The sequence below is a fragment of the Leiobunum rupestre genome, chromosome 1 (assembly GCF_980474605.1).
Source record: "Leiobunum rupestre chromosome 1, qqLeiRupe1.1.hap1, whole genome shotgun sequence".
Taxonomy (NCBI): Eukaryota; Metazoa; Arthropoda; class Arachnida; order Opiliones; family Sclerosomatidae; genus Leiobunum; species Leiobunum rupestre.
The window spans coordinates 82,593,538-82,605,903 of NC_143384.1; the positions used below are offsets into that span (position 1 = coordinate 82,593,538).

General features: G+C 42.6%; 29 non-coding genes across 29 annotated transcripts; all 29 read left to right on the forward strand.

Moving 5' to 3' along the window:
- The first annotated feature begins 189 nt into the window (after positions 1 to 189).
- On the forward strand, positions 190 to 261 carry TRNAG-UCC (transfer RNA glycine (anticodon UCC)). Its single transcript has one exon. It is a non-coding gene; the product is annotated as a tRNA-Gly (tRNA).
- Positions 262 to 333: 72 nt separating this feature from the next.
- On the forward strand, positions 334 to 405 carry TRNAG-ACC (transfer RNA glycine (anticodon ACC)). Its single transcript has one exon. It is a non-coding gene; the product is annotated as a tRNA-Gly (tRNA).
- Positions 406 to 621: 216 nt separating this feature from the next.
- On the forward strand, positions 622 to 693 carry TRNAG-UCC (transfer RNA glycine (anticodon UCC)). Its single transcript has one exon. It is a non-coding gene; the product is annotated as a tRNA-Gly (tRNA).
- A 72-nt stretch (positions 694 to 765) lies between these two features.
- TRNAG-UCC (transfer RNA glycine (anticodon UCC)) lies at positions 766 to 837 on the forward strand. The gene has a single exon. It is a non-coding gene; the product is annotated as a tRNA-Gly (tRNA).
- A 72-nt stretch (positions 838 to 909) lies between these two features.
- On the forward strand, positions 910 to 981 carry TRNAG-UCC (transfer RNA glycine (anticodon UCC)). Its single transcript has one exon. It is a non-coding gene; the product is annotated as a tRNA-Gly (tRNA).
- Positions 982 to 1,053: 72 nt separating this feature from the next.
- TRNAG-UCC (transfer RNA glycine (anticodon UCC)) lies at positions 1,054 to 1,125 on the forward strand. The gene has a single exon. It is a non-coding gene; the product is annotated as a tRNA-Gly (tRNA).
- Positions 1,126 to 1,341: 216 nt separating this feature from the next.
- TRNAG-UCC (transfer RNA glycine (anticodon UCC)) lies at positions 1,342 to 1,413 on the forward strand. Its single transcript has one exon. It is a non-coding gene; the product is annotated as a tRNA-Gly (tRNA).
- A 72-nt stretch (positions 1,414 to 1,485) lies between these two features.
- On the forward strand, positions 1,486 to 1,557 carry TRNAG-UCC (transfer RNA glycine (anticodon UCC)). Its single transcript has one exon. It is a non-coding gene; the product is annotated as a tRNA-Gly (tRNA).
- A 1,655-nt stretch (positions 1,558 to 3,212) lies between these two features.
- TRNAG-UCC (transfer RNA glycine (anticodon UCC)) lies at positions 3,213 to 3,284 on the forward strand. The gene has a single exon. It is a non-coding gene; the product is annotated as a tRNA-Gly (tRNA).
- A 1,937-nt stretch (positions 3,285 to 5,221) lies between these two features.
- TRNAG-UCC (transfer RNA glycine (anticodon UCC)) lies at positions 5,222 to 5,293 on the forward strand. The gene has a single exon. It is a non-coding gene; the product is annotated as a tRNA-Gly (tRNA).
- A 1,074-nt stretch (positions 5,294 to 6,367) lies between these two features.
- Positions 6,368 to 6,439, forward strand: TRNAG-UCC (transfer RNA glycine (anticodon UCC)). The gene has a single exon. It is a non-coding gene; the product is annotated as a tRNA-Gly (tRNA).
- A 1,652-nt stretch (positions 6,440 to 8,091) lies between these two features.
- On the forward strand, positions 8,092 to 8,163 carry TRNAG-UCC (transfer RNA glycine (anticodon UCC)). The gene has a single exon. It is a non-coding gene; the product is annotated as a tRNA-Gly (tRNA).
- Positions 8,164 to 8,235: 72 nt separating this feature from the next.
- Positions 8,236 to 8,307, forward strand: TRNAG-UCC (transfer RNA glycine (anticodon UCC)). Its single transcript has one exon. It is a non-coding gene; the product is annotated as a tRNA-Gly (tRNA).
- A 72-nt stretch (positions 8,308 to 8,379) lies between these two features.
- Positions 8,380 to 8,451, forward strand: TRNAG-UCC (transfer RNA glycine (anticodon UCC)). The gene has a single exon. It is a non-coding gene; the product is annotated as a tRNA-Gly (tRNA).
- Positions 8,452 to 8,955: 504 nt separating this feature from the next.
- On the forward strand, positions 8,956 to 9,027 carry TRNAG-UCC (transfer RNA glycine (anticodon UCC)). Its single transcript has one exon. It is a non-coding gene; the product is annotated as a tRNA-Gly (tRNA).
- Positions 9,028 to 9,099: 72 nt separating this feature from the next.
- On the forward strand, positions 9,100 to 9,171 carry TRNAG-UCC (transfer RNA glycine (anticodon UCC)). The gene has a single exon. It is a non-coding gene; the product is annotated as a tRNA-Gly (tRNA).
- Positions 9,172 to 9,243: 72 nt separating this feature from the next.
- TRNAG-UCC (transfer RNA glycine (anticodon UCC)) lies at positions 9,244 to 9,315 on the forward strand. Its single transcript has one exon. It is a non-coding gene; the product is annotated as a tRNA-Gly (tRNA).
- Positions 9,316 to 9,387: 72 nt separating this feature from the next.
- TRNAG-UCC (transfer RNA glycine (anticodon UCC)) lies at positions 9,388 to 9,459 on the forward strand. The gene has a single exon. It is a non-coding gene; the product is annotated as a tRNA-Gly (tRNA).
- Positions 9,460 to 9,531: 72 nt separating this feature from the next.
- Positions 9,532 to 9,603, forward strand: TRNAG-UCC (transfer RNA glycine (anticodon UCC)). The gene has a single exon. It is a non-coding gene; the product is annotated as a tRNA-Gly (tRNA).
- A 72-nt stretch (positions 9,604 to 9,675) lies between these two features.
- On the forward strand, positions 9,676 to 9,747 carry TRNAG-UCC (transfer RNA glycine (anticodon UCC)). Its single transcript has one exon. It is a non-coding gene; the product is annotated as a tRNA-Gly (tRNA).
- Positions 9,748 to 9,819: 72 nt separating this feature from the next.
- TRNAG-UCC (transfer RNA glycine (anticodon UCC)) lies at positions 9,820 to 9,891 on the forward strand. Its single transcript has one exon. It is a non-coding gene; the product is annotated as a tRNA-Gly (tRNA).
- Positions 9,892 to 9,963: 72 nt separating this feature from the next.
- On the forward strand, positions 9,964 to 10,035 carry TRNAG-UCC (transfer RNA glycine (anticodon UCC)). The gene has a single exon. It is a non-coding gene; the product is annotated as a tRNA-Gly (tRNA).
- Positions 10,036 to 10,107: 72 nt separating this feature from the next.
- On the forward strand, positions 10,108 to 10,179 carry TRNAG-UCC (transfer RNA glycine (anticodon UCC)). The gene has a single exon. It is a non-coding gene; the product is annotated as a tRNA-Gly (tRNA).
- A 72-nt stretch (positions 10,180 to 10,251) lies between these two features.
- Positions 10,252 to 10,323, forward strand: TRNAG-UCC (transfer RNA glycine (anticodon UCC)). The gene has a single exon. It is a non-coding gene; the product is annotated as a tRNA-Gly (tRNA).
- Positions 10,324 to 10,395: 72 nt separating this feature from the next.
- Positions 10,396 to 10,467, forward strand: TRNAG-UCC (transfer RNA glycine (anticodon UCC)). Its single transcript has one exon. It is a non-coding gene; the product is annotated as a tRNA-Gly (tRNA).
- A 72-nt stretch (positions 10,468 to 10,539) lies between these two features.
- TRNAG-UCC (transfer RNA glycine (anticodon UCC)) lies at positions 10,540 to 10,611 on the forward strand. Its single transcript has one exon. It is a non-coding gene; the product is annotated as a tRNA-Gly (tRNA).
- A 216-nt stretch (positions 10,612 to 10,827) lies between these two features.
- TRNAG-UCC (transfer RNA glycine (anticodon UCC)) lies at positions 10,828 to 10,899 on the forward strand. Its single transcript has one exon. It is a non-coding gene; the product is annotated as a tRNA-Gly (tRNA).
- A 72-nt stretch (positions 10,900 to 10,971) lies between these two features.
- On the forward strand, positions 10,972 to 11,043 carry TRNAG-UCC (transfer RNA glycine (anticodon UCC)). The gene has a single exon. It is a non-coding gene; the product is annotated as a tRNA-Gly (tRNA).
- Positions 11,044 to 11,259: 216 nt separating this feature from the next.
- TRNAG-UCC (transfer RNA glycine (anticodon UCC)) lies at positions 11,260 to 11,331 on the forward strand. The gene has a single exon. It is a non-coding gene; the product is annotated as a tRNA-Gly (tRNA).
- Positions 11,332 to 12,366: the final 1,035 nt, after the last annotated feature.

The window sequence follows — 12,366 nt, forward strand, 5'->3', positions numbered from 1 at the left end:
AGTGTATCGCTATGAATCACAATATTTGTCATTATACACCATATTGCGATGGTGGTATAGTGGTAAGCATAGCTACCTTCCAAGCAGTTGACCCGGGTTCGATTCCCGGCCATCGCACGAGACTTTATCTTTATATGTTATTCCAGTGTTTCGCTATGAATTATAATATTTGTCACTATACATCATATCGCGATGGTGGTATAGTGGTGAGCATAGCTGCCTTCCAAGCAGTTGACCCGGGTTCGATTCCCGGCCATCGCACGAGACTGTATCTTTATATGTTATTCCAGTGTATCGCTATGAATTATAATATTTGTCACTATATATCATATCGCGATGGTGGTATAGTGGTGAGCATAGCTGCCTACCAAGCATTTGACCCGGGTTCGATTCCCGGCCATCGCACGGGACTGTATCTTTATATGTTATTCCAGTGTATCGCTATGAATTATAATATTGGTCACTATACAACATATCGCGTTGGTGGTATAGTGGTGAGCATAGCTGCCTTCCAAGCAGTTGACCCGGGTTCGATTCCCCGCCATCGCACGAGACTGTATCTTTATATGTTATTCCAGTGTATCGCTATGAATTATAATATTTGTCACTTAACATCATATCGCGATGGTGGTACAGTGGTGAGCATAGCTGCCTTCCAAGCAGTTGACCCGGGTTCGATTCCCGGCCATCGCACGAGACTTTATCTTTATATGTTATTCCAGTGTATCGCTATGAAATATAATATTTGTCACTATATATCATATCGCGATGGTGGTATAGTGGTGAGCATAGCTGCCTTCCAAGCAGTTGACCCGGGTTCGATTCCCGGCCATCGCACGAGACTGTATCTTTATATGTTATTCCAGTGTATCGCTATGAATTATAATATTTGTCACTGTACATCAAATCGCGATGGTGGTATAGTGGTGAGCATAGCTGCCTTCCAAGCAGTTGACCCGGGTTCGATTCCCGGCCATCGCACGAGACTGTATCTTTATATGTTATTCCAGTGTATCGCTATGAATTATAATATTTGTCACTTTACATCATATCGCGATGGTGGTATAGTGGTGAGCATAGCTGCCTTCCAAGCAGTTGACCCGGGTTCGATTCCCGGCCATCGCACGAGACTGTATCTTTATATGTTATTCCAGTGTATCGCTATGAATTATAATATTTGTCACTTTACATCATATCGCGATGGTGGTATAGTGGTGAGCATAGCTGCCTTCCAAGCAGTTGACCCGGTTTCGATTCCCGGCCATCGCACGAGACTGTATCTTTATATGTTATTCCAGTGTATCGCTATGAATTATAATATTTGTCACTATACATCATAACGCGATGGTGGTATAGTGGTGAGCATAGCTGCCTTCCAAGCAGCTGACCCGGGTTCGATTCCCGGCCATCGCACGAGACTGTATCTTTATATGTTATTCCAGTGTATCGCTATGAATTATAATATTGGTCACTATACATCATATCGCGATGGTGGTATAGTGGTGAGCATAGCTGCCTTCCAAGCAGTTGACCCGGGTTCGATTCCCGGCCATCGCACGAGACTGTATCTTCATATATTATTCCAGTGTATCGCTATGAATTATAATATTTGTCACTATATATCATAACGCGATGGTGGTATAGTGGTAAGCATAGCTGCCTTCCAAGAAGTTGACCCGGGTTCGATTCCCGGCCATCGCACGGGACTGTGTCTTTATATGTTATTCCAGTGTATCGCTATGTATCATAAAATTTGTCACTATCTATCATATCGCGATGGTGGTATAGTGGTGAGCATAGCTTCCTTCCAAGCAGTTGACCCGAGATCGATTCCCGGCTATCGCAGGAGACTTTATCTTTATATGTTATTCTAGTGTATCGCTATGAATCATAATATTTGTCACTAAACATCATATTGCGATTGTGGTATAGTGGTAAGCATAGCTGCCTTCCAAGCAGACGACCCGGATTCGATTCCCGGCCATCGCACGAGACAGTATCTTCATATATTATTCCAGTGTATCGCTATGAATTATAATATTAGTCACTATATATCATATCGCAATATTGGTATAGTGGTGAGCATAGCTGCCTTCCAAGCAATTGATCGGGTTCGATTCCCGGCCATCGCCCGGGAATGTATCTTAATATGTTATTCCAGTGTATCGCTATGAAACATAATATTTGTCACTATTAATTATATTGCGATGGTGGTATAGTGGTAAGCATAGCTGACTTCCTAGCAGTTGACCCGGGTTCAATTCCCGGCCATCGCACGAGACTTTATCTTTATATGTTATTCTAGTGTATCGCTATGAATCATAATATTTGTCACTATGCATCCTATTGCGATGTTTGTATAGTGGTGAGCATAGCTGCCTTCCAAGCAGTTGACCCGGGTTCGATTCCCGGCCATCTCACGGGACTGTATCTTTATATGTTATTCCAGTGTATCGCTATGAATCATAATATTTGTTACTATAAATAATATTGCGATGGTGGTATAGTGGTGATCATAGCAGCCTTCCAAGCAGTTGACCCGGGTTCGATTCCCGGCCATCGCACGGGACTGTATCTTTATATGTTATTCCAGTGTATCGCTTTGAATCATAATATTTGTCACTATGCATCATATCGCGAAGGTGGTAAAGTGGTGAGCATAGCTGCCTTCCAAGCAGTTGACCCGGGTTCGATTCCCGGCCATCGCACGAGACTTTATCTTTATATGTTATTCTAGGGTATCGCTATAAATTATAATTTTTGTCACTAAACATCATATCGCAATGGTGGTATAGTGTTGAGCATAGCTGCCTTCCAAGCAGTTGTACCGGGTTCGTTTCCCTGCCATCGCACGAGACTTTATCTTAATGTGTTATTCCAGTAAATCGCTATGAATCATAAAATTTGTCACTATACATCATATTGCGATGGTGGTATAGTGGTAAGCATAGCTGGATTCCAAGCAGTCGACCCGGGTTCGCTTCCCTGCCATCACACGATACTTTATCTTTATATGTTATTCTAGTGTATCGCTATGAATCATAATATTTTTCATTAAAAATCATATCGCGATGGTGGTATAGTGGTGAGCATAGCTGCCTTCCAAGCAGTTGACCCGGGTTCGATTCCCTGCCATCGCACGGGACTGTATCTTTATATTTTATTCCAGTGTATCGCTATGAATCATAATATTTGTCACTTTACATCATATTGCGATGGTGGTATAGTGGTGAGCATAGCTGCCTTCCAAGCAGTTGACCCGGGTTCGATTCCCGGCCATCGCACGAGACTTTATCTTTATATGTTATTCCAGTGTATCGCTATGAATTATAATATTTGTCACTATATATCATATTGCGATGGTGGTATAGATGTGAGCGTAGCTGCCTTCCAAGCAGTTGACCCGGGTTTGATTCCCAAACATCGCCCGAGACTTTACATGTTATTCCAGTGTATCGTTATGAATTATGATATTTGTCACAATATTACATATCGCGATGGTGGTATAGTGGTAAGCATAGCTACCTTCCAAGCAGTTGACCCGGGTTCGATTCCCGGCCATTGCACGAGACTTTATCTTTATATGTTATTCCAGTGTATCGCTATGAATTATAATATTTGTCACTATACACCATATTGCGATGGTGGTATAGTGGTAAGCATAGCTACCTTCCAAGCAGTTGACCCGGGTTCGATTCCCGGCCATCGCACGAGACTTTATCTTTATATGTTATTCCAGTGTTTCGCTATGAATTATAATATTTGTCACTATACATCATATCGCGATGGTGGTATAGTGGTAAGCATAGCTGCCTTCCAAGCAGTTGACCTTGGTTCGATTCCCGGCCATCGCACGAGACTGTATCTTTATATGTTATTCCAGTGTATCGCTATCAATTATAATATTTGTCACTATACAACATATCGCGATGGTGGTATAGTGGTGAGCATAGCTGCCTTCCAAGCAGTTGACCAGGTTTCGATTCCCGGCCATCGCACGAGACAGTATCTTCATATATTATTCCAGTGTATCGCTATGAATTATAATATTAGTCACTATATATCATATCGCAATATTGGTATAGTGGTGAGCATAGCTGCCTTCCAAGCAATTGATCGGGTTCGATTCCCGGCCATCGCCCGGGAATGTATCTTAATATGTTATTCCAGTGTATCGCTATGAAACATAATATTTGTCACTATTAATTATATTGCGATGGTGGTATAGTGGTAAGCATAGCTGACTTCCTAGCAGTTGACCCGGGTTCAATTCCCGGCCATCGCACGAGACTTTATCTTTATATGTTATTCTAGTGTATCGCTATGAATCATAATATTTGTCACTATGCATCCTATTGCGATGTTTGTATAGTGGTGAGCATAGCTGCCTTCCAAGCAGTTGACCCGGGTTCGATTCCCGGCCATCTCACGGGACTGTATCTTTATATGTTATTCCAGTGTATCGCTATGAATCATAATATTTGTTACTATAAATAATATTGCGATGGTGGTATAGTGGTGATCATAGCAGCCTTCCAAGCAGTTGACCCGGGTTCGATTCCCGGCCATCGCACGGGACTGTATCTTTATATGTTATTCCAGTGTATCGCTTTGAATCATAATATTTGTCACTATGCATCATATCGCGAAGGTGGTAAAGTGGTGAGCATAGCTGCCTTCCAAGCAGTTGACCCGGGTTCGATTCCCGGCCATCGCACGAGACTTTATCTTTATATGTTATTCTAGGGTATCGCTATAAATTATAATTTTTGTCACTAAACATCATATCGCAATGGTGGTATAGTGTTGAGCATAGCTGCCTTCCAAGCAGTTGTACCGGGTTCGTTTCCCTGCCATCGCACGAGACTTTATCTTAATGTGTTATTCCAGTAAATCGCTATGAATCATAAAATTTGTCACTATACATCATATTGCGATGGTGGTATAGTGGTAAGCATAGCTGGATTCCAAGCAGTCGACCCGGGTTCGCTTCCCTGCCATCACACGATACTTTATCTTTATATGTTATTCTAGTGTATCGCTATGAATCATAATATTTTTCATTAAAAATCATATCGCGATGGTGGTATAGTGGTGAGCATAGCTGCCTTCCAAGCAGTTGACCCGGGTTCGATTCCCTGCCATCGCACGGGACTGTATCTTTATATTTTATTCCAGTGTATCGCTATGAATCATAATATTTGTCACTTTACATCATATTGCGATGGTGGTATAGTGGTGAGCATAGCTGCCTTCCAAGCAGTTGACCCGGGTTCGATTCCCGGCCATCGCACGAGACTTTATCTTTATATGTTATTCCAGTGTATCGCTATGAATTATAATATTTGTCACTATATATCATATTGCGATGGTGGTATAGATGTGAGCGTAGCTGCCTTCCAAGCAGTTGACCCGGGTTTGATTCCCAAACATCGCCCGAGACTTTACATGTTATTCCAGTGTATCGTTATGAATTATGATATTTGTCACAATATTACATATCGCGATGGTGGTATAGTGGTAAGCATAGCTACCTTCCAAGCAGTTGACCCGGGTTCGATTCCCGGCCATTGCACGAGACTTTATCTTTATATGTTATTCCAGTGTATCGCTATGAATTATAATATTTGTCACTATACACCATATTGCGATGGTGGTATAGTGGTAAGCATAGCTACCTTCCAAGCAGTTGACCCGGGTTCGATTCCCGGCCATCGCACGAGACTTTATCTTTATATGTTATTCCAGTGTTTCGCTATGAATTATAATATTTGTCACTATACATCATATCGCGATGGTGGTATAGTGGTAAGCATAGCTGCCTTCCAAGCAGTTGACCTTGGTTCGATTCCCGGCCATCGCACGAGACTGTATCTTTATATGTTATTCCAGTGTATCGCTATCAATTATAATATTTGTCACTATACAACATATCGCGATGGTGGTATAGTGGTGAGCATAGCTGCCTTCCAAGCAGTTGACCAGGTTTCGATTCCCGGCCATCGCACGAGACTGTATCTTTATATGTTATTCCAGTGTATCGCTATGAATTATAATATTTGTCACTATACATCATAACGCAATGGTGGTATAGTGGTGAGCATAGCTCCCTTCCAAGCAGTTGACCCGGGTTCGATTCCCGGCCATCGCACGAGACTGTATCTTTATATGTTATTCCAGTGTATCGCTATGAATTATAATATTTGTCACTATACATCATAACGCGATGGTGGTATAGTGGTGAGCATAGCTCCCTTCCAAGCAGTTGACCCGGGTTCGATTCTCGGCCATCGCACGAGACTGTATCTTTATATGTTATTCCAGTGTATCGCTATGAATCACAATATTTGTCACTATACATCATATTGCGATGGTGGTATAGTGGTAAGCATAGCTGTCTTCCAAGCAGTTGACCCGGGTTCGATTCCCGGCCATCGCACGAGACTTTATCTTTATATGTTATTCCAGTGTATCGCTATGAATCACAATATTTGTCACTATACACCATATTGCGATGGTGGTATAGTGGTAAGCATAGCTACCTTCCAAGCAGTTGACCCGGGTTCGATTCCCGGCCATCGCACGAGACTTTATCTTTATATGTTATTCCAGTGTTTCGCTATGAATTATAATATTTGTCACTATACATCATATCGCGATGGTGGTATAGTGGTAAGCATAGCTGCCTTCCAAGCAGTTGACCTTGGTTCGATTCCCGGCCATCGCACGAGACTGTATCTTTATATGTTATTCCATTGTATCGCTATCAATTATAATATTTGTCACTATACAACATATCGCGATGGTGGTATAGTGGTGAGCATAGCTGCCTTCCAAGCAGTTGACCAGGTTTCGATTCCCGGCCATCGCACGAGACTGTATCTTTATATGTTATTCCAGTGTATCGCTATGAATTATAATATTTGTCACTATACATCATAACGCGATGGTGGTATAGTGGTGAGCATAGCTCCCTTCCAAGCAGTTGACCCGGGTTCGATTCCCGGCCATCGCACGAGACTGTATCTTTATATGTTATTCCAGTGTATCGCTATGAATTATAATATTTGTCACTATACATCATAACGCGATGGTGGTATAGTGGTGAGCATAGCTCCCTTCCAAGCAGTTGACCCGGGTTCGATTCTCGGCCATCGCACGAGACTGTATCTTTATATGTTATTCCAGTGTATCGCTATGAATTATAATATTTGTCTTACACATCATATCGCGATGGTGGTAAGGTGGTGAGCATAGCTGCCTTACAAGCAGTTGACCGGGTTCGATTCCCGGCCATCGCACGGGACTGTATCTTTATATGTTATTCCAGTGTATCGCTATGAATCACAATATTTGTCACTATACATCATATTGCGATGGTGGTATAGTGGTAAGCATAGCTACCTTCCAAGCAGTTGACCCGGGTTCGATTACCCGCCATCGCAAGGGACTGTATCTTTATATGTTATTCCAGTGTATCGCTATGAATCATTATATTTGTCACCATTCATCATATCGCGATGGTGGTATAGTGGTGAGCATAGCTGCCTTCCAAGCAGTTGACCCGGTTTCTATTCCCGGCCATCGAACGAGACTGTATCTTTATATGTTATTCCAGTGTATCGCTATGAATTATAATATTTGTCACTATTTATCATAACGCGATGGTGGTATAGTGGTGAGCATAGCTGCCTTCCAAGCATTTGACCCGGGTTCGAACCCGGCCATCGTACGAGACTTTATCTTTATATGTTATTCCAGTGTATCGCTATGAATTATAATATTGGTCACTATACAACATATCGCGTTGGTGGTATAGTGGTGAGCATAGCTGCCTTCCAAGCAGTTGACCTGTTTTCTATTCCCGGCCATCGAACGAGACTGTTTCTTTATATGTTATTCCAGTGTATCGCTATAAATTATAATATTTGTCACTATACATCATATCGCGATGGTGGTATAGTGGTGAGCATAGGTGCCTTCCAAGCATTTGACCCGGGATCGAACCCGGCCATCGCACGAGACTTTATCTTTATATGTTATTCCAGTGTATCGCTATGAATTATAATATTCGTCACTATACAACATATCGCGTTGGTGGTATAGTGGTGAGCATAGCTGCCTTCCAAGCAGTTGACCCGGGTTCGATTCCCGGCCATCGCACGGGACTGTATCTTTATATGTTATTCCAGTGTATCGCTATGAATTATAATATATAATACCATATAACATATCGCGATGGTGGTATAGTGGTGAGCGTAGCTGCCTTCCAAGCAGTTGACCCGGGTTCAATTCCCGGCCATCGCACGAGACTTTATCTTTATATGTTATTCCAGTGTATCGCTATGAATTATAATATTTGTCACTATATATCATATCGCGATGGTGGTATAGTGGTGAGCATAGCTGCCTTCCAAGCAGTTGACCCGGGTTCGATTCCCGGCCATCGCACGAGACTGTTTCTTTATATGTTATTCCAGTGTATCGCTATGAATTATAATATTTGTCACTTTACATCATATCGCGATGGAGGTTTAGTGGTGAGCATAGCTGCCTTCCAAGCAGTTGACCCGGTTTCGATTCCCGGCCATCGCACGAGACTGTATCTTTATATGTTATTCCAGTGTATCGCTATGAATTATAATATTTGTCATTATATATCATATCGCGATGGTGGTATAGTGGTGAGCATAGCTGCCTTCCAAGCAGGTGACCCGGGTTCGATTCCCGGCCATCGCACGAGACTGTATCTTTATATGTTATTCCAGTGTATCGCTATGAATCACAATATTTGTCACTATACACCATATTGCGATGGTGGTATAGTGGTAAGCATAGCTACCTTCCAAGCATTTGACCCGGGTTCGATTCCCGGCCATCGCACGAGACTTTATCTTTATATGTTATTCCAGTGTTTCGCTATGAATTATAATATTTGTCACTATACATCATATCGCGATGGTGGTATAGTGGTGAGCGTAGCTGCCTTCCAAGCAGTTGACCCGGGTTCGATTCCCGGCCATCGCACGAGACTGTATCTTTATATGTTATTCCAGTGTATCGCTATGAATTATAATATTTGTCACTATATATCATATCGCGATGGTGGTATAGTGGTGAGTATAACTGCCTTCCAAGCAGTTGACCCGGGTTCGATTCCCGGCCATCGCACGAGACTTTATCTTTATATGTTATTCTAGTGTATCGCTATGAATCATAATATTTGTCACTATGTATCATATCGCGATGGTGGTATAGTGGTGAGCATAGCTGCCTTCCAAGCAGTTGACCCGGGTTCGATTCCCGGCCATCGCACGGGACTGTATCTTTATATGTTATTCCAGTGTATCGCTATGAATTATAATATTGGTCACTATACAACATATCGCGTTGGTGGTATAGTGGTGAGCATAGCTGCCTTCCAAGCAGTTGACCCGGGTTCGATTCCCGGCCATCGCACGAGACTGTATCTTTATATGTTATTCCAGTGTATCGCTATGAATTATAATATTTGTCACTATATATCATATCGCGATGGTGGTATAGTGGTGAGTATAACTGCCTTCCAAGCAGTTGACCCGGGTTCGATTCCCGGCCATCGCACGAGACTTTATCTTTATATGTTATTCTAGTGTATCGCTATGAATCATAATATTTGTCACTATGTATCATATCGCGATGGTGGTATAGTGGTGAGCATAGCTGCCTTCCAAGCAGTTGACCCGGGTTCGATTCCCGGCCATCGCACGGGACTGTATCTTTATATGTTATTCCAGTGTATCGCTATGAATTATAATATTGGTCACTATACAACATATCGCGTTGGTGGTATAGTGGTGAGCATAGCTGCCTTCCAAGCAGTTGACCCGGGTTCGATTCCCGGCCATCGCACGAGACTTTATCTTTATATGTTATTCTAGTGTATCGCTATGAATCATAATATTTGTCACTATGTATCATATCGCGATGGTGGTATAGTGGTGAGCATAGCTGCCTTCCAAGCAGTTGACCCGGGTTCGATTCCCGGCCATCGCACGAGACTGTATCTTTATATGTTATTCCAGTGTATCGCTATGAATTATAATATTTGTCACTATATATCATATCGCGATGGTGGTATAGTGGTGAGCATAGCTGCCTTCCAAGCAGTTGACCCGGGTTCGATTCCCGGCCATCGCACGGGACGGTATCTTTATATGTTATTCCAGTGTATCGCTAGGAATTATAATATTGGTCACTATATAACATATCGCGTTGGTGGTATAGTGGTGAGCATAGCTGCCTTCCAAGCAGTTGACCCGGGTTCGATTCCCGGCCATCGCACGGGACTGTATCTTTATATGTTATTCCAGTGTATCGCTATGAATTATAATATTTGTCACTATACATCATATCGCGATGGTGGTATAGTGGTGAGCATAGCTGCCTTCCAAGCAGTTGACCCGGGTTCGATTCCCGGCCATCGCACGAGACTTTATCTTTATATGTTATTCCAGTGTATCGCTATGAATTATAATATTTGTCACTATATATCATATCGCGATGGTGGTATAGTGGTGAGCATAGCTGCCTTCCAAGCAGTTGACCCGGGTTCGATTCCCGGCCATCGCACGAGACTGTTTCTTTATATGTTATTCCAGTGTATCGCTATGAATTATAATATTTGTCACTTTACATCATATCGCGATGGAGGTTTAGTGGTGAGCATAGCCGCCTTCCAAGCAGTTGACCCGGTTTCGATTCCCGGCCATCGCACGAGACTGTATCTTTATATGTTATTCCAGTGTATCGCTATGAATTATAATATTTGTCACTATACATCATAACGCGATGGTGGTATAGTGGTGAGCATAGCTGCCTTCCAAGCAGCTGACCCGGGTTCGATTCCCGGCCATCGCACGAGACTGTATCTTTATATGTTATTCCAGTGTATCGCTATGAATTATAATATTGGTCACTATACTTCATATCGCGATGGTGGTATAGTGGTGAGCATAGCTGCCTTCCAAGCAGTTGACCCGGGTTCGATTCCCGGCCATCGCACGAGACTGTATCTTCATATATTATTCCTGTGTATCGCTATGAATTATAATATTTGTCACTATATATCATAACGCGATATTGGTATAGTGGTGAGCATAGCTGCCTTCCAAGCAGTTGACCCGGGTTCGATTCCTGGCCATCGCACGAGACTGTATCTTAACATGTTATTCCAGTGTATCGCTATGAAACATAATATTTGTCACTATACATCATATCGCGATGGTGGTATAGTGGTGAGCATAGCTGCCTTCCAAGCAGTGAACCCGGGTTCGATTCCCGGCCATCGCACGAAACTTTATCTTTATATGTTATTCCAGTGTATCGCTATGAATTATAATATTTGTCACTATACATCATATCGCGATGGTGGTATAGTGGTGAGCATAGCTGCCTTCCAAGCAATTGACCGGGTTCGATTCCCGGCCATCGCACGGGATTGTTTCTTTATATGTTATTCCAGTGTATCGCTATGAATCACAATATTTGTCACTATACATCATATTGCGATGGTGGTATAGTGGTAAGCATAGCTACCTTCCAAGCAGTTGACCCGGGTTCGATTACCAGCCATCGCACGGGACTGTATCTTTATATGTTATTCCAGTGTATCGCTATGAATTATAATATTTGTCACTATACATCAATCGCGATGGTGGTATAGTGGTGAGCAAAGCTGCCTTCCAATGGGGTCGCTGCTAGGTTTGGTTGTGAACGGTTCGTCTTTTTTCGCTCCGTTTTCGCTAAGCCTGTTTGCCGCCTTTAAGGTGTTATTTTAGTTCAAGTTTTTTTTCTTCTCTGTTAAAACCTTTTTATCTAGTTTCGGTTTCTTGCGGGTGATTCCCCTCCTGGGTCTTCTGATCCAGGATGGATATTATTAAACGGTCGGTTTTTGTGGATTTTGAAGGAAAATTACCGAAGTTTGACGATGTTGCGGAGGCGGTGAAAATTCAATATGGTTTGGATGCGGTGAAATCTGTTGTTCCGTCCACGGGCGTCTACATTTTGGTATTTTCGTCTGAAACTTTGATTAATGATGCGATTGACACTGGGTTGGAGGTAGACAGCATTACTTATGCGATTTCGAGCGTCACCAAAAAAACTGTTACGGCAAATTTTTTCGGCCTTCCGGATTATGTTACTGATGAGGCGTTGCTGGCGAAGTTGACGATGATGGGCTGCGAAGTCAGAGGTACGATTTCGTGGCGGGAAAAAGCCGGGTTCTATTGTGGTATCCGATCAGTCCGTTTGACGCTCCCGGAAGGTAAATCAGCGTTACCTTACAGTCTTCGAGTTCCGGATGTCTTAAATAGAGAAAATTCTTAC